The sequence below is a fragment of the Equus caballus genome, chromosome 2, assembly GCF_041296265.1.
Source record: "Equus caballus isolate H_3958 breed thoroughbred chromosome 2, TB-T2T, whole genome shotgun sequence".
Lineage (NCBI taxonomy): Eukaryota > Metazoa > Chordata > Mammalia > Perissodactyla > Equidae > Equus > Equus caballus.
Window position 1 is genome coordinate 75,412,475 of NC_091685.1, and position 21,373 is coordinate 75,433,847.

General features: G+C 36.7%; 1 pseudogene; it reads right to left on the minus strand.

Moving 5' to 3' along the window:
* Nucleotides 1-18,431: 18,431 nt before the first annotated feature.
* Nucleotides 18,432-21,056, minus strand: LOC100629905 (zinc finger protein 234-like; annotated as a pseudogene).
* Between the last annotated feature and the right edge of the window lie 317 nt (nt 21,057-21,373).

Below are 21,373 nucleotides of genomic sequence, written 5' to 3' on the forward strand. Positions count from 1 at the left end.
TGGTGTTATTGTAAATGGTACCATTTATTATTTCAAATTTCAACTGTTCATTGCTAATATATAAATAATATAATTTATTTTGTATATTGACCATGTATCCTGTGACCTTCCTAAACTTACTTGTTAGTTGTAGGAGCTTGTATATAGGTTCCTCAGGATTATGCACATTATTATGTAGTGTGTAAATAGACATAGTGTCATTTCTCCCTTCCTAATCCACATACTACTTATATATTTTTCTTATATTATTGCACTGCTTAGGACTCTCACTACGATTTTGCATAATAGTGGTGAAAGGGAGCATCCTTACCTTGTTCCCAATCTTAGTAGGAAAAAATTCAATCTTTCACCTGTAAGTGTGGTGTTATCTGCTTTGTGAATACCTCCATCAGGTTGCTGGGGCCACCATAGCAAAGTATTACAGACTAGATGGCTTAAACAACAAAAATTTATTTCTCACAGCTCTGAAGGGTAGACATGCAAGATCAGGGTGTTGGCAGGTTTGATTTCTTCTGAGGTCTCCTTCCTTGGCTTGATGATGGCCACCTTCTTACTGTGTCCTCTCATGGCCTTTTCGTGTGTACACACATCCCTCGTGTCTCTGTGTCTAAATTTCCTCTTCCTATAATAAGGTCCTTTATCAGATTGGGAGATTCTTTACTATTCTTTGTTTGCAGAGAGACTTTTTTTTCATGAATGGATGTCCAATTTTGTTAAATGCTTTTCTGCATTTTTTAAAATGATTATGTGATTTTTCTTTTTTAGTCTGTTGATGTAAATTATATTGGTTGATTTTTTAATGTTTAATTAATCCTGCATTCTTGAGATAAACTCATTGGTCATGCTGTGTTATCATATTTTATATTGTTGAATTTGATTTGCTAATATTTTGCTAAAGATGTTTGTATCTATGATTATGAAACATATTGGTCTTTAGTTTTTCTTTTCTTGTAATGTCTGGTTTTGTTTTTAATTTTTAATTTTTTCGGATGTGCATCATATTTCGAATTCTGTATACATTACATCATGTTTACCACCCAAACACTAATTATAGTGCATCCCCTCACATGTGACCCTAATCACCCCTCCCCACTTCCCCAATGGTAACCACCAGTCCAATCTCCAATGCTATGTGTGGGGTTTTTTTTGTCGTTTTTATCTTCTACTTATGAGTGAGATCATATGGTATTTGACTTTCTCCCTCTGACTTATTTCACTCAGCATAATACCCTCAAGGTCCATCCATGTTCTCACAAATGGCCAGATTTTGTCATTCCTTATGGCTGGTTTTAAAATCAGGATGTTGCTGAGCACATAAAATGAGTTGATTTTCTTATATTTTCTAGAAGAGACTGTGTATGATTGACACTATTTCTTCTTTAAACATTTGGTAAAATTTGCCGTTTAAGCCACCCAGGCCTGAACCTTTCTTTGTTGGAGGTTTTTATGAATTCAATTTCTTTGACAGATATAGAACTCTTCAGGTACAGCAATGTTTTTTACTATCATTTTCCATAGAGAGAAGAGAAAGATAATTCAGGCTTTCCTCCCGCATGGTTGATGGGTATTTGCTATTTTATTAGTGATGGTTGGGATGCCTAAAACATGAGCCTTCACTCATTGACACATTCACCATTTGTAGTACAGCTACAGGCTTTTGCCCCACAACACAGGAAGTCTGATATATTTTACACAATTTTTAAATAATTCCCATCAAAGAAGAAGAAAATGTGTGGTGTTTTTATGAATACTGCTTTATTATTTTATACTTTATTAATTGTATTCTCTATATACTTATAAAAATACTTCATTATATTTTATCTTTATATTATATATGGACACCCTTTATTACACCTTATTATACTTTACATTTCTGTTACATTATATAATGCTGTCGGAAGAAAACTTTCATTTTTACTAGACATCAATGAGAATCTGTTCTTCCACTGACAATTCCCACATCTCATGTTTGGGAGTCTCTTCCACAGACTAGCTTCTGGCTTCATGGATTACAAACACTATCTCTTTCACATACTGGGAGCTCCGTTATTTGCAGAATGTCACACATTAGACCAAACACGATGATTATAATTATAAATTTCTAAATTCTACCACTAAAAGGCCAAGGATATCAGAAAGAAAAAAAAAATCCAACAGTATTCTAATGATGAGACAAATAAAAACTACTAACCAGAGTTGATGTAAGGCTAAATTAGTCTTCAGTGAGAGGAAAGCAGACATGGCAATACAACTACCAAAAATGTTATAAAAGATAGAATCACTATATAATTGTAGAAGGTATGGTAAATAATGAAGAAAAACACATGAAAGTAATATACGGTAAACAGAATAGAAAGTTTATTCATTAAAATCTGTTAAAATACCAGGAGAAATACATACAGATACAATTTTGGCAAAAGGTTTGTCCACAATTGACACTTAAAACCAAAAAAAGAATAAGAATTATAATTAATGAAATTAATAAAATAAGTTGGCATATTAAACATCAACTCAAAACAATAAATGCATCTTATTTTCAAGTGTACATCAATATTCATATGTCTACTTACTAAGCCACAAAAAAACTAACTAAATATAATATATGGATATATTAATTTGTACTTTTAATGCATTGACTACAATGAATTAATTTATAAGTTAAAGGTAAAACACTTGTAAATCTTTATAAATATTTCCTAATAAAGTAACTGAATTGAAAAAAGTCCTGGATATTTTTAAAAAGATGAAAATAATGAATATAAACACAATAAATGCAGCTAAAAATTTTTTACTAGAAAATAAAATTCTTAAATTTACATTCTTTCATTATTTAATAGACAATTAAAATTAATATGAGTTATGAAAAAATTTATGGCTTAAAATTTAAAGAATATGCACATAAATTTAATAAATTTGAAAATCGAAATGAGAATAAGTTTCTAGTAAATTTTTCTATGAAATCTACAGAATTAAACTGGAAAACCTTACAGAAAACTGTTTCAGTAACAAATTGAAAAAGCTATCCAAAAACTACTCTCCACCACAGTTGGGGGAGGAGGTCAGATAACCTGACAAGCTCTTTAGAGAAATCTTTCAAGCTTTCAAATTGATGATTTCCTGATAACTCATATTTAAAAGCCTAGAAAAAAATTCTGAAATTATTTATTTTATAAAACAACTGTGGTCTTTACCACTCATCTGTTTAATGCCAAAACACTCTATCTCATTTATGAACACAGGTGTGAAAAACCTATTTTCAAAATGATGTGCTAGCATAAAAAATTTAATTATACTATACAAAATAAACCACTAAAACTAAGCATGTCTATCTCAGAAATGCAGTAATTTTCCAGTATTAAAAAGTCATTTTAAATAGCGTTTTAGTCAAATAAGAAAAAACTGTAATAAATTTAGTAGATGCTGAAAAAATTTAGGAACAGATTATGAGACTTGACCATATCCTACCAAGAAGCTCAGGGTATCGGGAAACCGATAGGAGGATCCCTAGGACCAGTAATAAGAGTTTGTTGACATGTGTTTATTTCTGAATGCAAGGAACCAAGAAGAAACACTCACAGAGTCTGCAAATAAAGGCAGCTGATTAGAGCTGGGAGGATGGCCAACAGCAGACTGTGCTAAAGGGACTTGGTACCAAGAAGCAGCAGAAAATAGGGATTGCTATTTATGAAATGGACACAGTGGAAACAAAGGAAGAGTGGGCAGACTGATAGTTAGCAATTAGCTCTACAAACACAGGCCTAGGTGGCTTAGGGTGTTCCTTTCATGTGGTCTTGTGGGCTCTACTTGGCCCAGAGTGGTTTTCTAAAATGACTGAACTATGCCTGAAGAGGTAACTAACAAATTCCAATACATCGTTCCTAATCTTCATTAACATGATAAAGAATACCTATTTTAAATCCTAAAACAGCATTTTTAAAAGCAGTTCCTTGAAATAAAAATAAAAACTTAAATTTGTTAATATTATTTTTAAAATTCTGGTTCTACAATAAGTGCAAAAATGAAAGTTCTCATTATAAAATAAAGAAAACAAACAAAAGTCTTGGAAATATGGAGAAAAAAACAATCATTTTCTATGATGATTTTTATCTATAAAATCCCAAAAATCAACTAAAACAAATTACTAGAATTATTTTTAGAGTTTAGTAAAGTGTCCAAATAAAAATAAACATACACACGTCAAATATGATTAATATGACCTAAAATCTTAAGAGATTTTTAAATTTTATTTGGAGAAATAAAGAACACATGCTATCCTTCTGGATATGAGTGCTGTATATAGTACCAATTATCTTAAGTTACTGTATAGGTTTAATGCAAGACCAACCAATCAAAAATAGATATATAAATAGTTATTGATATAGACATAGGCATAACTATAGACAAAGATATATTCAGATAAAGATAGTGCTATAGATCCAATTTATTTGATCAAAGAGAAGCCAGAAATAAAGATTATTATATAAAAGAAAAATTAAAAAATATTTTAACAATATTTCAAAGCCTAAAAATAAATCTAAACACAGTGATTTAATATATGAAAAAATATCTGCAGAAATCCATGGAAAATGTTCTTCTTTTTTTCATTCTGAGATAACCAGATAGAAGTTTTGAGGGATTTTTTTCTATAACATATGTTATAAACCAAAGTGTAATTCTGCTCTCTGATCACAAAATCCTAACTTCCCACACTTCGTACTCTTGTTACAGAATGTTCCCTTTAACCTCATTATGACACTGGCAGGGTTCATTGTCATCTCTGTGCATTTAGGGGCAACAATTTCACAGCAGCCTATCCTAACAGTACAGGATAATTCCCACCATGCTATTGCCAGCCTTGATTAATTCCAACTACCAGGGTATTCCAAGTGAGAGAACAAGTGTAAATGCACTTTATAAACTGTAGATTACTATGTAAATGCTATCTATTCATATTATGTCTTGATCGTGGTCCTAGGCTTCTGAGTGCTGCAGGAGAAACTCACAAACCTGATTGGAAAACGACGTTCTCCAAGATCATAGGGACAGCACGGCTGCTTGGGAATCATTTCATCCATCTTTGTGTAATGCTGTACGTCATTTTCCCACAATGGTTTTTACGAATCTTTTCCACTATCCTTAAACTCCCAATCCCACCCAATATTTTTTATTCTAGGCAGACTTCATTTCCTGTTTGACCAAGAAAACTGAGACCATTTGAAACAAGCTCTCTCAACTTTCCCATCATTCACTGTATCTATAAACTCTCACTGATATTTGCAACCACCTTCTTGTTCTTTTTGAGATCTGAGGGGCAAGGATGTCTCTTCTTTTTGCCAAAGTTCATCCACTTTACTCATTTTTAATTTCATTCTCTACAATATCCCTTAGGATTTTTTTCAGCTCTTTTACCCTTTCTCTTTCATACAACTTCAATATCTTCTTTGCTACTAATTTCCCTAAACCTGAAACTCTTGTCCCTTCATCTTAGAAATGACCCTTCTTGATCCTCAAACTTCTAGAAGTAGTGGTCTCCTCTTAACCTTGATTCACATCCACACAGTGTTAATGTTTAGACCGACTTACTGAAATCGTGGATAAACCCTAACCACAAGTCCAATGATGTTTTCTCACTGTTCGTCCTCCTTGACCTCTCGGCAACATGTTAAGTTTTCCTCATTTTCTGGAATACAGTATCTTTCTCACTCCCATGAAAGATGCTTTTGGGTTTCGTCTCTGACTCATTTTCCTTTTCATTTCCCCTAAATGCTGATGTTTTCCCAAACACTGCATTTCTCTCTCATTCACTATGTTTTAACAATAACTTGTCTTCCTCTTTATCAAAAGCTACTTATCCCATATTTCTAATTTCCTTATAAACTCTTTATATGTCATCCTGAAACCTCAAACCCAATATAGACAAAATTAAAATGATCTCTCTTTAATTTGTCAGATTAACCTCAGAGAAAATTATTCTCCTCCTTGAAAATATTTTCTAACTGAAATGTTTGTGCATAAACTTGTTAAAGAAACTTAAAGCCACTTTTCTTCTACCCATACCCTGATTAAGCAACATAGGAGTCCTCTGATAAAACAGACACACCTGGAATTGCCCTTCTTTTCTGCATTTTCCATGTTCACTATCGTCAGTCTCTGAACACTGATGTACACATCACCTCCTTTATAAGGGACTTTCTATTATTTTGAGCTATTAATATTTTTCTTTTATCAAAACTAATACATAATTATTGCATAAAATTAGAAAAATATAAAAGCATTTAAAAATAATTAAACTTGCCTGAAATCTTAGCATCCAGAACTTTATGTGTGTGTGTGTGTGTGTGTGTGTGTGTGTGTATGCCAATAGTTCTGGATATTGTGTATGTATATAAATATCTATGTATAATTCCAATCTGTTTTCTATATAAGTATAGTGCAACAACAAATTCTACCATTTAGCTGAAATATGGTCTTGGGCAAATTAGTTAACCTCAGTAGGCTCAGATTCTTCAATTGTAAAATAGAAAAAACTACATCTGTATTGTAGACTTATTATGTGGATTAAAAAAATTATTAAAACTAGCACAAGTTATCATATAGTAAGCATGGAACTATATGTTAGCTTTTTTCCCATTGAATATTTTTATGTCATTAAATATTCTTCAAAATACTACTTTTAATTGCTGTATAATATTCCATTACAGGAATGACAAGAAATATTTACCCTATTTCCTACTGCTGGACATGTAGTTTGTTTCCAGTTTTTCACAACTATAAATAACACTGAAAATATTTTTGTGTGTATCTAACAGTCATAATTGCCAGCATTTATTTACTGCTTACTGTATGCCAGGTGCTATGCTAAGTAGGTGCATTACCTCATTTAACCCTGGCTATCATTAGTCCCATTCTGTGTATGAGGAAAAGAGAGCTTAGCCAGGTTAAGTAACTTGCTTAATATCAACCCGCAAGTGGAGAAGGCAGGGTTTGGACTCAGTTCCTCTGACTAAAAGTCTGTGCTTATAACCATTTCACTGCACACCTTCTCAGATTATTGATGAGCATATGTTCCCGAAAAAGGAATTTCCAAAATGAAAAGTAGTGACATTTGATCAACGTTATATTATATAATACACTTTTAAAACTCTATACCCAGTTATGCTCCACTACCCAATACCATAGCGTCTGCTTGCTCAAGCTCTGGCTTAAAATAACTGTAGCAAATTTGACAGTGAAACATTGTATCCAGTTCTTGTTAGGCATGCCAGTTGGAGGCTTTAGAAGTTAAGATGGTGTCTTGGACAGCAGGGAGGAATGCTTGAATCCTTTTCTGCTGGCAGCGCCTTGCCCCCTTAAGGTTTCTGAGGCAAGTGTGCTTATGGAATAATACTAAGTGAGAAGCAAAGCATTACGTCTTAGGCCAGTGCCCAAGAACCCTGAGTGCTTTGTTTTGGTAATTAAGGCTTAGAAGTGTAGTTCAGGCCAGAGATCTTATCAGGAAGATCTCAAGATTAGAAATCCAATGAGAGGAGAAGGGATTCCTGCTTAGTCTCCTCTCATTGGACTTCTAATCTTGAGATCTTCTGATCTTTTGGCCCTCCATGTGGAGGAAAACACTTGAAGACTTGCATTCAGTTATTCGTTTGTTCATTCATTTCAGAAACTTATCAAGCATCTGCCTTCTGCCAGGTTTGCTCTTGGAGCTTAGGCTACAGCAGCGAATGGAGGAGATGGAGGGGATGCAGGAGATGGAAGTCCCCCCCTCACCAAGCTAGCATTTCACAGATGAGATAAACATTATTTATTGGTTATTTATCATTGGCTGTTTATTTCATCTGTGGAATAAACAGATAAAATTGTACTTGTATTTTGAAATATAAATTAATATGTCATGCAAAAATATTATATACATGTAAATAAACACAATTTCCCATGCTGCGATGATTATGGAGAAACTGAGGCAAAGTAAGGGAATAGAGAGTGATGTGGGCTTCTGTCTTACGTGGGTGACCAAAATAGGCCTTCCTGAGCAGAAAGTTACATGACTTGGCAGGATGCATGACATTTTAATTTATAGTTGTCCTTGCCCCTAGTCAATAGAGCCCAGTGTCTTTGGATTTGACCAATAAGTTTAGCCACTTTTTCTCCCTTAAGGGAGAAGAGCCAGGAGGGAGTTATAAAGAGATGCAAGCTGGACATAAGGAGAAATTAGTTTATGATTACTTCTTCCTGCTACATTTGTTTTAATTCATATCCCTTCAATTATTAGTGAGGTTAAATATTTTTCCATATGTTTATTGGTCATTATTATTTGTGTGTGTGTGTGCTGTCTATCATGAAGTCCTTTTTGGTCCCCAACCAAAAGTGCTTTAATCTTACTTGGAAGTTATATAGGATTTTATTCATGCCTCTTTTGCACTTATCAACTCTACTTAGTATTTGAAATATTTTTGTGCTTGTCTTATCTTTATAGCGTAAATTCTTTAAGGTCTGAAATTATTTCTTTAAGCTGCATCAACCTTTTTACGTAGCTTCCCATGGTGTACGTGGTGGGACTCAACAAGCATTTCTTGAGTTATGCTGAATCATGAGTGGGCAGGGATCTGCTCTCAGAGAGCCTAGTCTCGTCTTTTCCAAGGCTTTAGGTATGCTTGCTTTACTCTGTTATATTATTTTAGTAATAGTTTGTGTCCTGTGACAGTGCGTAGATCACAGGAAAAATTGTCACATCATTTTTAATTTTCTTGAAGTTGCACACAGGTTTATTTCAATATAATATATTCTTCTTATTTCTAATTATCTCCAAATAAATATCTCTTCCCTTCCTATCACTAGTTTTACCTCCCTCTAGATTTCCATCTGCCCTTTGTCCACACACTGATGCTGTCTATCCTGGCAGGGATGGCTGTGTCACCAGCCTGCTCCCAGGGTCACTGCTAGGCCTTGTCTTCAGCAATTCCACCTTCTCCAGAATTTGTGCAAAGCCCCAAGGAACCATTTACAAACACTACTGTGTTAAGTAAAATTATTATATTTAATAACATATTTAATATAATTTATAAATATCATATTTAACAATGTAATAGTATTAACATCCAATACACAAACTTAAAATGAAATCAAGTTTGTTACCCTGGCATTATTCTAAATCTATAAAAATAGATGTTGCAATTGAGAGAACACGTTACTCAATAAAGCCAAGCTACCATGCTATTAGGAATGGTGAGGTTAGAATCTGTTTGTTTCTTCATAGCTTAACATCACGATGTCTAGAGAATTTAGTTTTGTTCTACGGTCATTACCACTTAAGATCCTCTAATATACTGATAATAAAACAGAAAAGAATAGTGTGCTTGAATGCAAACGAACCCAGAGAGCCATGGGTTTGAAACAGCCAAACCTTCGCAGGCAGCAAGAGGACATATTAACCGAGTTCTGTGAGTCCAACAAGTCTGTGCAGAGCTAGCTGCCACAGTGGCAGCTAGACCAAACTAGCAGCCAAAGGCTCCAGAGACAGAAGAGGTCAGAGGATGCCAAGTGCGCAAAGAGGCAGCTGATACAGATCCTCTTCCAGGGCTGAATTGTCCCTGATGATTAGAATCTGGATTCCGGCATCAGAGATTAGGCAAGCAAATCTATTGCAGAGAGAACGCAATTTGAACGAGGCCTGTTTCTATTTCTGTTACACAAGAGAACCTATCATTAAGAAATAGTTAGCTATTCCTTGCCAGGTGGGCAAGCCATCTCTTGTGAGGCAACATAGGGGCTTTAATATTCTAAATGGAGAACCTCAGAAATGCAGAATCCATTTCTTTAGCACTAGAAGAAATCTAATTCCCCCAAATTTGATTTTCAGGACAGAAAGCTGAAGCCCAGTGGCTGCCATAGGTCTTCTAACTCCTTGTCCAGGGCTTTCAGTAACACCCCTCCCCTTGTGAATATCATGTTTTCCCTGAGCCTCTCCAGTAACCACTGTGAGATAAGCTGCCTGGCTCCTGGCCCCCACCATGCCACATCCACACTGACACCCCTAACCTCCAGACATGCCCTGAGAATCAAAGCCCCAACCCATAAAAAGCAAACATTGTGCCATTTATCAGGAACATGGCTGGCATCTAAGACTCGTCATAGCTTTCTGCACTAGGCGTAAAAGTTTTGTCTGCACCCAGGGAGGGCACGACCTGCCACACTGTAGAGACACCAGGGAATGCGTGTGTCATGTTCAAGTTCTTAGTGAGCCCAAGAAGGCTGCTCTGACAAGACTCAGTAGCAGGAGCAGCCTTCATGTCTCTCGAGTCGTCATTCTCCCCGAAGAGAATGTCAAGAGAAAGGTCATCCGTGGCCAGAAATCACCCACCGCAGAGCACTGATAGTGTTTCTGGGAGTCTGAAATGTTGTCCTGAGGCTAGATCTAGGTTCTATTAACCTCATTTCTAAAACAGAGCTCTTACCAGACCATTGGCTTTTTCCTCACTGCTTAAATTTACGAAACTGAATGAGAGGCTTCTTTGCTCGGACGTTTCAAAGTCATCACTATCCATCGATGTCTGCGTGCTTGCCCTGTCTGCCTAAAATGATGTTTCTAATCAGTAGCCCTGAAATTACTCACTCATCAAGTGTTAAAATGATACATATTTGTCATAAAACTCTGCTTATGTTAAGCACTGTGTGGGATACCAGAATATAACAAGCACACAGAACTTACCATCTCCTCCTATTCATAGTTATAAGAATAGCAGAGAGTTTTTATAGGAATACAAAGATTTATTTTAGGTAGAGATCTGAGGAATTCAACATTTAGGAATAATTAATATATTCAATTCTGATGGCTGAGAAACACACTGACAATCTGAGAAATACAGTACAAATAATGCTCGATCCTTGCACACATTCTCACCAAAAAAGAGTATATCAGAATTCACCAAAATAGAACTTTTTAAAAGTGTTCTGTTTTGTTAACTGCCCAACTATCCATTTCCTAAAGACCATCCTGTAAGTCAGTACTAGTTCAATGGAACCAAGTAAGAGCGACAAGTTAAGTGAAGAGATAAAAATGAATGAGAACCTAGACTTTCAGATCAGCCATTTGACCTAATAAAGGCCTAGATGACATATATAGACAGTACTGATAAACTGCAGGACTGAAACTACCAACATCTCTCTGAAAAATATACTCATGGATTTGTACACTGTGTATTACATTTATAACCAAGAATTATAAAATATCTTTCAAGTAGCAACATAAAATATTGGTGTGCTATCCAAACTGTGTTAATGAATAAAATATAGTATATAAGAACTGTATAAATAGTCACATCTACTTGGGAAATTGCTTTGAAAGACATTCATCTGAATGTCAAACATAAGTAAATAGTCAAACATAGGTAAAAGAAGCTAAACTTTGCATTGGGTCATTCTTTATTTTATATCTACTTTAATACAAGAAAAGGCAACAAACATCTGCTGTAAATTTTCCTGAAAATTAAAATTAAAAGTTCACGTGAAGACTCAGCAAAAAGTCAACAGAAAGGAAAATATTCATACATGATTTCTTTAGGGATAAATTCTGATCCAATTTTAGAAATTTGGGGCATCTATTACTTTAGAGAATGTTTGTTTCTAATGTTTTTAATATTTACACTTCAAAATTAAATTTTTTTCCTGATCCCTAGAATCCCTCAAGTTTGAGGGGGAAACCTTTATTAAGCAGTGACGTAGTGTCCTGAAAGTCTAGAGCACTCCAAAAGATTCTAATTTATCTTTTGAAAGACTTAATTTAAAATTATTATAGAGCGTTGAATAGTGTCCTCCCCCAAATTCTTGTCTATCCAGAACCTCAAACTGCAACCTTGTTTGGAAATGAGACCTTTGCATGTGTAATTAGTTAAAGATCAAGAGGAAACCATACTGGATTAGTGTAGGCCCTAAATCCAATGAAAGTGTCTTCACAGGAGTCAGAAAAGGACACAGACAGGCAGAGGGAAGAAAGTCATATGCAGAGAGAGTCCGAGATTAGAATTATGCTTCCACAGGCCAGGGAACATGGGTAGCCACCAAGAACTGCAAGAGGCAAGGAATGCTCTTCCCTAGAACCTTCGGAGAGAGTATGGCCCTGCCAATACCTTGATTTCAGACCTCAGGCCTCCAGAACTGTGAGAGAATAAATTCTTGCCATGTTTGTGGCAATTTGTTACAGTAGCCACAAGAAACTAACACAACAGACATGACCCACTCCAGTGCCAAAATCCTTCACTGATGTAAGTTTAACCTATAGGCAGACAAATTTATTCCCTTTACTATTGGATCTCAGTTTAACACATTAGTGAATGGATTTTAAATAATGCGTAACAATGGTGCTAAAAAATCAATTCTTCTCCTAAAGTTCTTAATTTGGGGAAAAGTTAGTTCAATAATAAGATAAATAACAGACCTCTTTATCTACCCCTAATTTGTCATATGTTTTCCCTTTTTTTCTCTCCAAAGTCCCCCAGTACACAGTTGTATATTCTAGTTGTAGGTCCCTCTAGTTGTGGCACGTGGGATGCCGCCTCAGCATGGCTTGATGAGCAGTGCCGTGTCCGCACCCAGGATCTGAACCAGCGAAACCCTGGGCCAGCTAAGCAAAGCTCGCAAACTTAACTAGTCGGCCACAGGGCCAGCCCCCTGTTCTCCCTTTTAAATACTTTTAAAGTTAATTTTAAAGTTAAAGTTCAAAGTTAATTTGTCCAAATTGCAGACTTTCAATTAACTTTTTTTCAAAATATTGTTTGTTAATCTCTGTTTAGCCTTCACATTTTACAAGACGTGATAGTCAAATTGCTTTTTTTATTTACATAAATGGTAACTTACCTTCTCTTGAAAAGCATCAAAGAATAAAGAGCAAATTCAACCCTCGCTATAGTGATCTTAACTATCACTTTACAGCTTGTACTGAGAATGACTTTATTTATTCCTCCCTAACATTTCCTGTCGTGTATGAAATGACTCTTTCAGACTTTGTCATTCCTGTATTCTTTTCCTGCCTGAGGACCAGTAGAGATTGGCTCCATCTGGGCTTCCTCAGGGTCTCCTGCACTGTCAGTATGTCAAGGCCAGCAGCGTTTCAGTATCGCTTACCCTTTATGGGCTATTGTTCCTACCAGCAGCAATGTTGTTTTAGGTTGTCATCTAAAGGGCATGTAAGATTTACGGCTAATTCAAGGGTGCTAAGTCACAGTAGCAGGAACCTGTAAAGAGACTATCATATCCTTTTAAGGAAATTGTAGAGCCGGTCCTTATTTGCTGCCTATGAAACCTACCAGACCAGATTACAAGCTCTGTGAAAATTAAAACCAAAATGACACTGCTTACTAACCATTTGATATTAATATCAAACAAAAGAGATAGGCATAGATCAGAATACTAGAAGCCAGAGAAATGTCTTTGTCCTTTAAAACAGAAACATGCCAAAGTTTTCAGAAGGTGATCATATTATTACTCTCATATGCTTCTGAAACAGAAGGACAACTTTTCAGTTGTAATATCTTCAACCATATGAGGACAGGGAGAGTTAGCGTCATTCCAGGGACATGAGTATTTTACCAGTGAGCCTCTGAGTGTAGATGGATGGGTCCAAATTAATGTGCTGACGGAGGCAAGGCTAAGGAAACCCTTAAGGTAAATAGTGCCCCCTGCCTTGGGCTCCTAGAACACGCAGAGAGAACAGGAAGCTATGCAGGACAAGTGCAAATCCCAGCACCACAATATCCATTTCTCAAGCATCCGAGGGTCCATTTTATGAGTAGGGACAACAGCTGGCCTCTGTCCCATAAGATGTCAAAGATGAAGTACCAGCAGAGTTAAGAGGTGCCCCATGGTTTTCTGACATCTGCTATAGAAGATAGATAGATAGATAGATATAAATATTTTGTAAGGAAGATTGGCCCTGAGCTAACATCTGTGCCCATCTTCCTCTATTTTATGTGAGACGCCGCCACAGCATGGCTTGATGAGCAGTGCTAGGTCCACACCCAGGATCTGAACCTGTAAACCCCAAGCCACCAAAGCAGGGCACACTAACTTAACCACTACACCACTGGACCAGTCCCCAAAATATATTTTTAGCCAATTGATTTTCATTTCTTTTTTTTTCCTTCTATGACTTGTTAGCAATGTAAACTACTACTATGTTTTAGGTTGTTTATGAGCTCTACTTTATGCTGAATGGATGTTTGGACTATAACCCAAACTCCTTAACGTGTTTTTTTAAAATCCTTCATCATTTGACCCTTTTTATAACTTAAAGTCTTTCCCAACTCTTCCCCTTGACTCTGAGCTCCAGCAAATCTGAAGCACTTTCACATTAGGAAGTGCTATGCTGGCTGAACCAAACACCATTCAATGAGCGTTATAGTAAGTACAATAAGAGCTACATATATACTCATAGAACACCTAAGCCAGTCTTGTAGCCATAGAGGCTTTCCAGGGGAATGTCTAGAGCAACATCTGAAAGGTAACTAAGGTTTAGGCAGTTGGGACTGTGTGGATAAGTATTCTTTACAGAAGAAATAACCTATGCCAATGCTTGGAGATCAGAAGTTCCTTGCAAACGTTACAAACATTCCTTAACTTATCCACAGTTTCAATTTGTCCATAGTATCTAAGTGCCAATTACTGTGGGTGAATTTGAGATGATTTCTCAATATAAATTTTTTTCCCCTTAGGTTCTCCTAAGTTTCACAAGTTTACTATGCCCAAACCAGATATAGGACGACAAGAAAAAACCTACAAAAATTGAGTGGTATGGTATATGTATCATTTTGTGAATTGCTATCCCCTAAATATAGTATTCTTCCCTAAACTATAATGCCTGGCCCCATGTGCCTCTGTTAATCATTTTATTTCACTTGCTGTTCAAATTGCTCTCACTCTTCATAAGCTTGAAAGCCTGTGGTCTTTATGAAAGACAAGTCCTAACAGCAAACTTGGTTTCGAGCAGCTGTATTTCTTCCATAATTTTTTATATTTCATACAATTCAGGTTCAGTGGTCTCCCTGACAATATCCTCATTGAAAAACACAAAAGCAAAGCAGGAACCATGTTGTCAACCATGCATGCTGGAAGCATGACATCTCCCCACCTCCATTTTGGCCTGACCCTTCTCATTTATCCTCCCTGGCCTCATTCCCAAGTTCTTCGAGTCATCTCCTATGCTACTAGAAAAATATGTTGGATGAGAACTTGGCAAAATATGGTCCTTCTTTAGCTAAATATACATGTGTAATACACACATGTGTTCAGAAAAGAAGTAGGTAGAACTAATTTCACATATACCACAGTGGCACCACATCTGTAATCCATAAAGGTCATTTAAGGAGGAGAATTAGCTTGGAGTTGGCCCAGAGACTAGAAACTTGTGTGTTCAATTGCTGGCACTTTCTTTTTATTCACAACATGATACTTCACAAATACCTTACCCTTTGGGCACTCAATTTTCCTCTTCTGTTGAGTAGCAATAATGTCTCCTGGTCTCCACTCTCCCACTGCTGTACTAATTTCTGTGTGTAGCTTTTACTGATTTTGATAAGTGTTCAATTTAGAGGGAGAAAGGAGATACACATGCACTTAAAAAAAATAGAGCTCTTTCTGGTTTGCAAAGCTATTTGGTTAAAGTCAGGATATGAGGTACAAATATTGTCCATGTAAGTCTACTTTGAATACCAAGTTCAATACGCTGAAGTATTGATGCTGAAATACGCTGAAATACGCCCACATTTTTACCTGTTGCCCATGGCATTTATTTTCTACTCCAAAAGATAAAATACCAGGTTATAATTCTAAAAGTTTTTCTAGGAAATATCAGCATCCTTCAATTTAATTCTTTAACATATTTTCTTTTCTAAAGCTCCAAAAACATAAAAGCACAGATCAGTCCATTTTCTTGAGTTCCAACAGTAAATAAATTCTGATTCTAATTACTTTGATGTGCTGCCTAACCTTTAAAAAATAAAAGTAAAAATTTCAATAAAAATGAAAATCTGTGGCAGTGTTTTTCTCCAGAAGAGCTCAAAGAAATCTATAAATACTCCTTCAACCATTTCTGGTTTTCTAATTTAAAATTATGCGTCATGCAAGAGTTACAAACAATTGTTTCTTATAAAATTACTTCCCATACAAAGTTTAGTATCAGCTCTTATAAGTCATTTCCTATGACTTCTGAATCATTTGGAGAGTAGTTACGCATCTGTGCATAAATGAATGACCTAAATTACTTTAACTTCTGATTCATCACGCCCCCACCCTATCTTTATATTTAGCTCTATTTTTCTCCCCAAATTTCAATGTCAACATGGAGCGAGGTCATGCGTAAATACTTTCCAACCTATAGCTTTATTGTTCTCTTCCAAAAAGAGACTTCTGCATCTTTTCTTCTCCCGAATTTCTCTTATTTGAAGTTCTAAGCCATATTGTTATACCAGGTAAATACACAGAATCTTAAAGCTGGAAAGAGATCTCAAGGTTGACTGGTTTCAATCTCCTAACTAATGCAGGATTATCTTCTTAAACTTTCTGGCAGGTAATCTAGGTTCTAAACAGTTCCAGGACAGAGAGCCCACTAAACCACAAAGAAGCCAAATTCTTATATTCCCAAACTAAGACTTTTTACTTGCTCCCCCAAATGCCAGATGAGAACAAACTTCCTCCAGGCCTCTGTGTGGCTTGCTCCCTAAATACATTCAGGTGATCGCTTTAATGTCACCTTCTCAGAGAGGCTAGCCAGTCACTCTTCTATTACCCATCTTGATTTTTCCCCATAATACTTATTGTTACCTGCATGACAGTATAGGTTTATTTGTTTATTAGTTGATTATCTGATGCAGCACAGAATACAAGCTCCAAAAAAGCAGGGATTGCATTTTATTACCTTGTATCCCCAGCTCCTAGAATAATGCATAGTATATAGTAGGTATCAGAAATATTTGCTTATTGATTGAACATTGAGCTGAAACTGGCATCCTTATAACTTTTACCCACTGATCCAAGTTCTGCTTTGTGGAATCAAATACGAGCCAACAATCTTCTACGTTACAGCCCACATTCAGATACTTGAAAACAGGTTTCAAACCCTTTCTTTTCAGAGCTATTGTACATCAGTTAGTAGAGAGCATTTTCAAGAGTGTGATGTTAAAATGCAATTTTATCATCTCAAAGAAAGCAACCAGAGAAGTGACTGCGAGGAACAAGACTTGGAGCTTACAGATATTAGAGATAATACCGTGGTTTGGGATTAGGAGGTGGAACTAGAGAACAGGGAAGAAATCCAGACTATCACCATTTCCCTGGTTTAAAGAGTGTTACGGAAAACGAATTACTAGATCATTGCTACAGCTTTTGATGGTGTACTATAAATTCCAACAAGCTGTAAAAACAGCCACAATATTAATTCTTTCTCAGCAGTTTTCCATTTTATTTGAGGAATTAATCTGTAACTCTTAGTTTCTTTATCTGTAAATTGTGGAGTTCGACAATATTACAGTAGTCCCCTTATCCGTGGTTTTGCTTTCCACAGTTTCATTTACCCACAGTCAATTGAAGTGTGAAAATATTAAATCGAAAATTCCAGAAATAAACAATTCATAAATTTTAAACTGCTGCCACTGTGAGCAGCATGATGAAATCTTGTGCCATCCAGGTCCTTTCACCCTGGAAGTGAATCATCCCTTTGTCTAGCGTATCCACGCTGTCTACTCTACCCTCTCGTTAGTCACTTAGTTGCCGTCTGGGTCATCAGATCAACTATTATGGTATCACAGTGCTTGTGTTCAAGTAACCCTTAATTTACTTGATAATGGCTCCAAAGCATAAGAGCAATGATGCTGGCAATTCCACTATGCCAAGGAGAAGCCGTAAAGTGCTTCTTTCAAGTGAAAAGGTGGAAGTTCTTAACTTAATAAGGAAAGAAAAAAATTGTATGCTGAGTTTACTGAGATCTATGGTAACTTTTCTTACAGTATATTGTTATAATTGTTTTATTTGTCTATTTATTTTCAAGTCATGTTTATTTCTCTGAATTAAGTTTATTTTTTGCAGGTTTCCTCTTCCACATGCAATTTTTAAATATTGTACAATTCTCCCTGTGGTTCATTTAACAAACAAGTACTGAGCACACATATCAAGTGCTGATCAATGTTAAGGTTGTGTGAATTCAGAGCAAACAAACTCCTTGCCCTCATGGAGCTTACATTCTACTGAACACGAAATTTAACACCCATTCATTAGAGTTTTGTGAGTACCTGAACAAATTATTATTTCTAAGGCCTGCCTCTTGAGTGATGACTGTAATTGTCAAGGTTATGACTGAAGCCCTCAGTGCACCACTTGTGTGGTCTTGAGATCACCGGATATGCTGAGCTGTAGTCCAAACATTCACTTTAGTGAAACAAATGTTTTCCCTCCTATGAGGCTGGATGAACTTTATCAGCACCATGGATTCTGTGATGAATTTTAAGATATGAACTTGAACTGGAGTGCTTACCACATATCTCACACTTGTAAGGTTTCTCCCCCGTGCGAACTCTCTGATGAGACTGTAGATGTGCACTTTGACTGAAGACCTTACCACACGCACCACATTTATATGGTTTCTCTCCAGTGTGGACTCTCTGATGAAGTTTAAGATTTGAGGCCTTACTGGGGTGCTTACCACACTCTCTAAATGTATATGGTTTCTCTCCTGTGTGGACACTCTGGTGTATGTCAAGATCCAAGCTGGTCTTATAGCCCATCCCACACTCCTCACATTTGCATGGTTTTTCTCCAGTGTAGACTTTTTGATGAGCTTGCAGGTGTGCTTTCTGACCAAATCTCTTCCCACACTCTTCACATTTGAGTGGCTTTTCTCCACTGTGGACTCGCTCATGTATCAAAACATGTGAAGCCCATCTGAAGCTCTTCCCTCATTCCTTATAAATATAGGGTTTCTCTTCTGGGCGGATACTCTGATAGCAATAAAGATTTGCCCTAGAAAAGAAGCTCTTTCCGCACTTGTCACATTTGCATAGTTTCTGTCCCATGTGGACCTTCTTATGGATATGAAGACGTGAGCTCCAAGTGAAGCACTTACCACACTCGTCACATTTGTACAGTTTTTCTCCTATGTGGACCACACAATGACTATTAAGTGCTGATCTGCTATGGAAGCTCTTACCACATATATCACATTTGAATGGTTTTTCCCCAGTGTGGACTCTCTGATGGTCATGAAGATGGTAGGCGTGAATCAAGGCCTCCCCACATTCCTCACACTTATAAGATTTCTCTCCTGAGTGTAAATTGCAATGAACATTAAGTGCAAGTCTACGACTGAAGCGTTTCCCACACTGCTCATATTTAAATGGTTTATCTACAGTGTGGACTTTCTGATGAGTTTGCAGATGTGACCTCTGACTGAATTCCTTACCACACTTATAGCTTTTTTCTCCCATGTGAAATCTCTGATGAATACAAAGTCCTGAGTTATAAAAGAAGCTTTTTCCACACTCATGACATGTATGAGCCTTCTTTCCTGAGTTTAACTGTTGATGAGGATCAAAGTTGGAGACACCACTGAAGAATTTTCTACATTCATTTCCCTGGAAAGGTTTCTGGCCTGTTTGAGTTATAGATAGTCCTGCCCCAACTTGGCTGAGGAAATCACTTTGTCTGGGGAGCTGAGAACTTTATGATGGAGTCTTGATACCGAGTTAAGTCACTTGCAATTTGTTGCCAGATTTGCCAGCAGGAAAGTTCTTCATGTGGTCCTGCTTCTGGAACAGTCTCCACCTTGTGCTGGATCTGGCCTCCGTACAAGGGATCTGGCCTTTGCTCTTAACATCTGAGAGATAAGCTCCAAGACTGTGGAATGCCATGTCTGAAGAGAGCTCCTGAGGGTCTTCAGTCACATTGGATACATAATAACAATGATTTAGGAATGAAGCCGATCACACTGGAAGGACCAAGAATATGATTCCAGATGGGATTTTCAATTACCTGATAGTGTGGATCAGCAGACTGAGAATAACCGTATGAACCTATTCAATCTACACTGGCAATGTGATGGAGCTCCAATAATTACTCTGGACACCGAAGCTCAGGTGAGCTTCCCAGATTAGCAATACCCTGTGTACAATTTTACATCTTCATGTTGGAGAGTAACACAGTAACACATCCTTGACTCCACGGAGAAAGGACAATGGAAGTTCTACATCTCATTCTTCCCTAGGCTCCCTTTCATGTGCTTTTTCTCTTGCTTGATGTAAGGTGTATCCTTCCCTGTAATAAACACTAATCATGAATATAGCAGCATTCAGTGAGTTCCACCAGAACTTCCAGAGAATTATTCAATCTGAAGGTAGTTTTGGGAAGCCCTCAAATTTGCATTTGGTGTCAACTATGGGAGGTCTGTGTAAACTGTCAATCTAAACTTTGTAGTTGACTAAACTCTTCACAATCTTATATATCAAGCACCTAGAATTGTTTTTATCTGTATATTGAAAGTATTCCTGAAAATTCTACATGATACATGTAGTTCATCTTATTTTTTTATGTTGATACACACAGTACCTTAGAAGATATCTGAAATACAAAAGAGACCAGGAATTGTGGTTTTGCTGTGAAGCTGAAAGTCTACACCCCACAGGAGTACACAAAGGGTGATGCTCCTGACAAGAAAATTAAAGATGGCAAGAATCACTAGGGGTGAAAAGAATAAATGAGGGCTTTTGAATGGTTTCTTCTTAGGCCTCTGGACTGTCTCTTTTAAAACAGAGTGTGAAAAAACTTTGGATGGACATAAATTGAGCTTTCACATTAGTTTTTCAGATTGAAAACTGAAGCCTTTTAGTTAGCTGAATTCTCTTTTCTTTGTGTTGCTATCTTCACATAAAACTTTTCTTCTCTTACTAAGTTGACCACATCTTGTTGAAGAGTTGATGCCCCACTGAGAGCAGTTTCCTGAAGTTCTCCAGCATCGTGTCCCAGTACAGCTTCCTCTGGGCAGAGTCCAGCAGCCCTAGTTCCTCCTTGGTGAAGACCACAGCCATGTCTCTGAACATCACTGCCTCCTTGAATGTGGTCATTTTTTCTTCCTATTTCTGGAGATGTACAGATTCCTGAGATACGAAGAGTCCTGTTAGGGTAGAACTTTACCTGGTAGTATCTCAGCGAGGGGAAAGATGGCAGTGGCCTGGCCACCAAGAGCAGAAGTAATTGTTTTATTCTACTATTGGTTATTATTGTTAATTTCTTACTGTGCCTAATTTGTAAATTAAACTTTATCAGAGGTATGTGTATATAGGAAGCATAGTATATAGATGGTTTCAGTACTATTCATGGTTTCAGGCATCCACAGGGGGTCTTA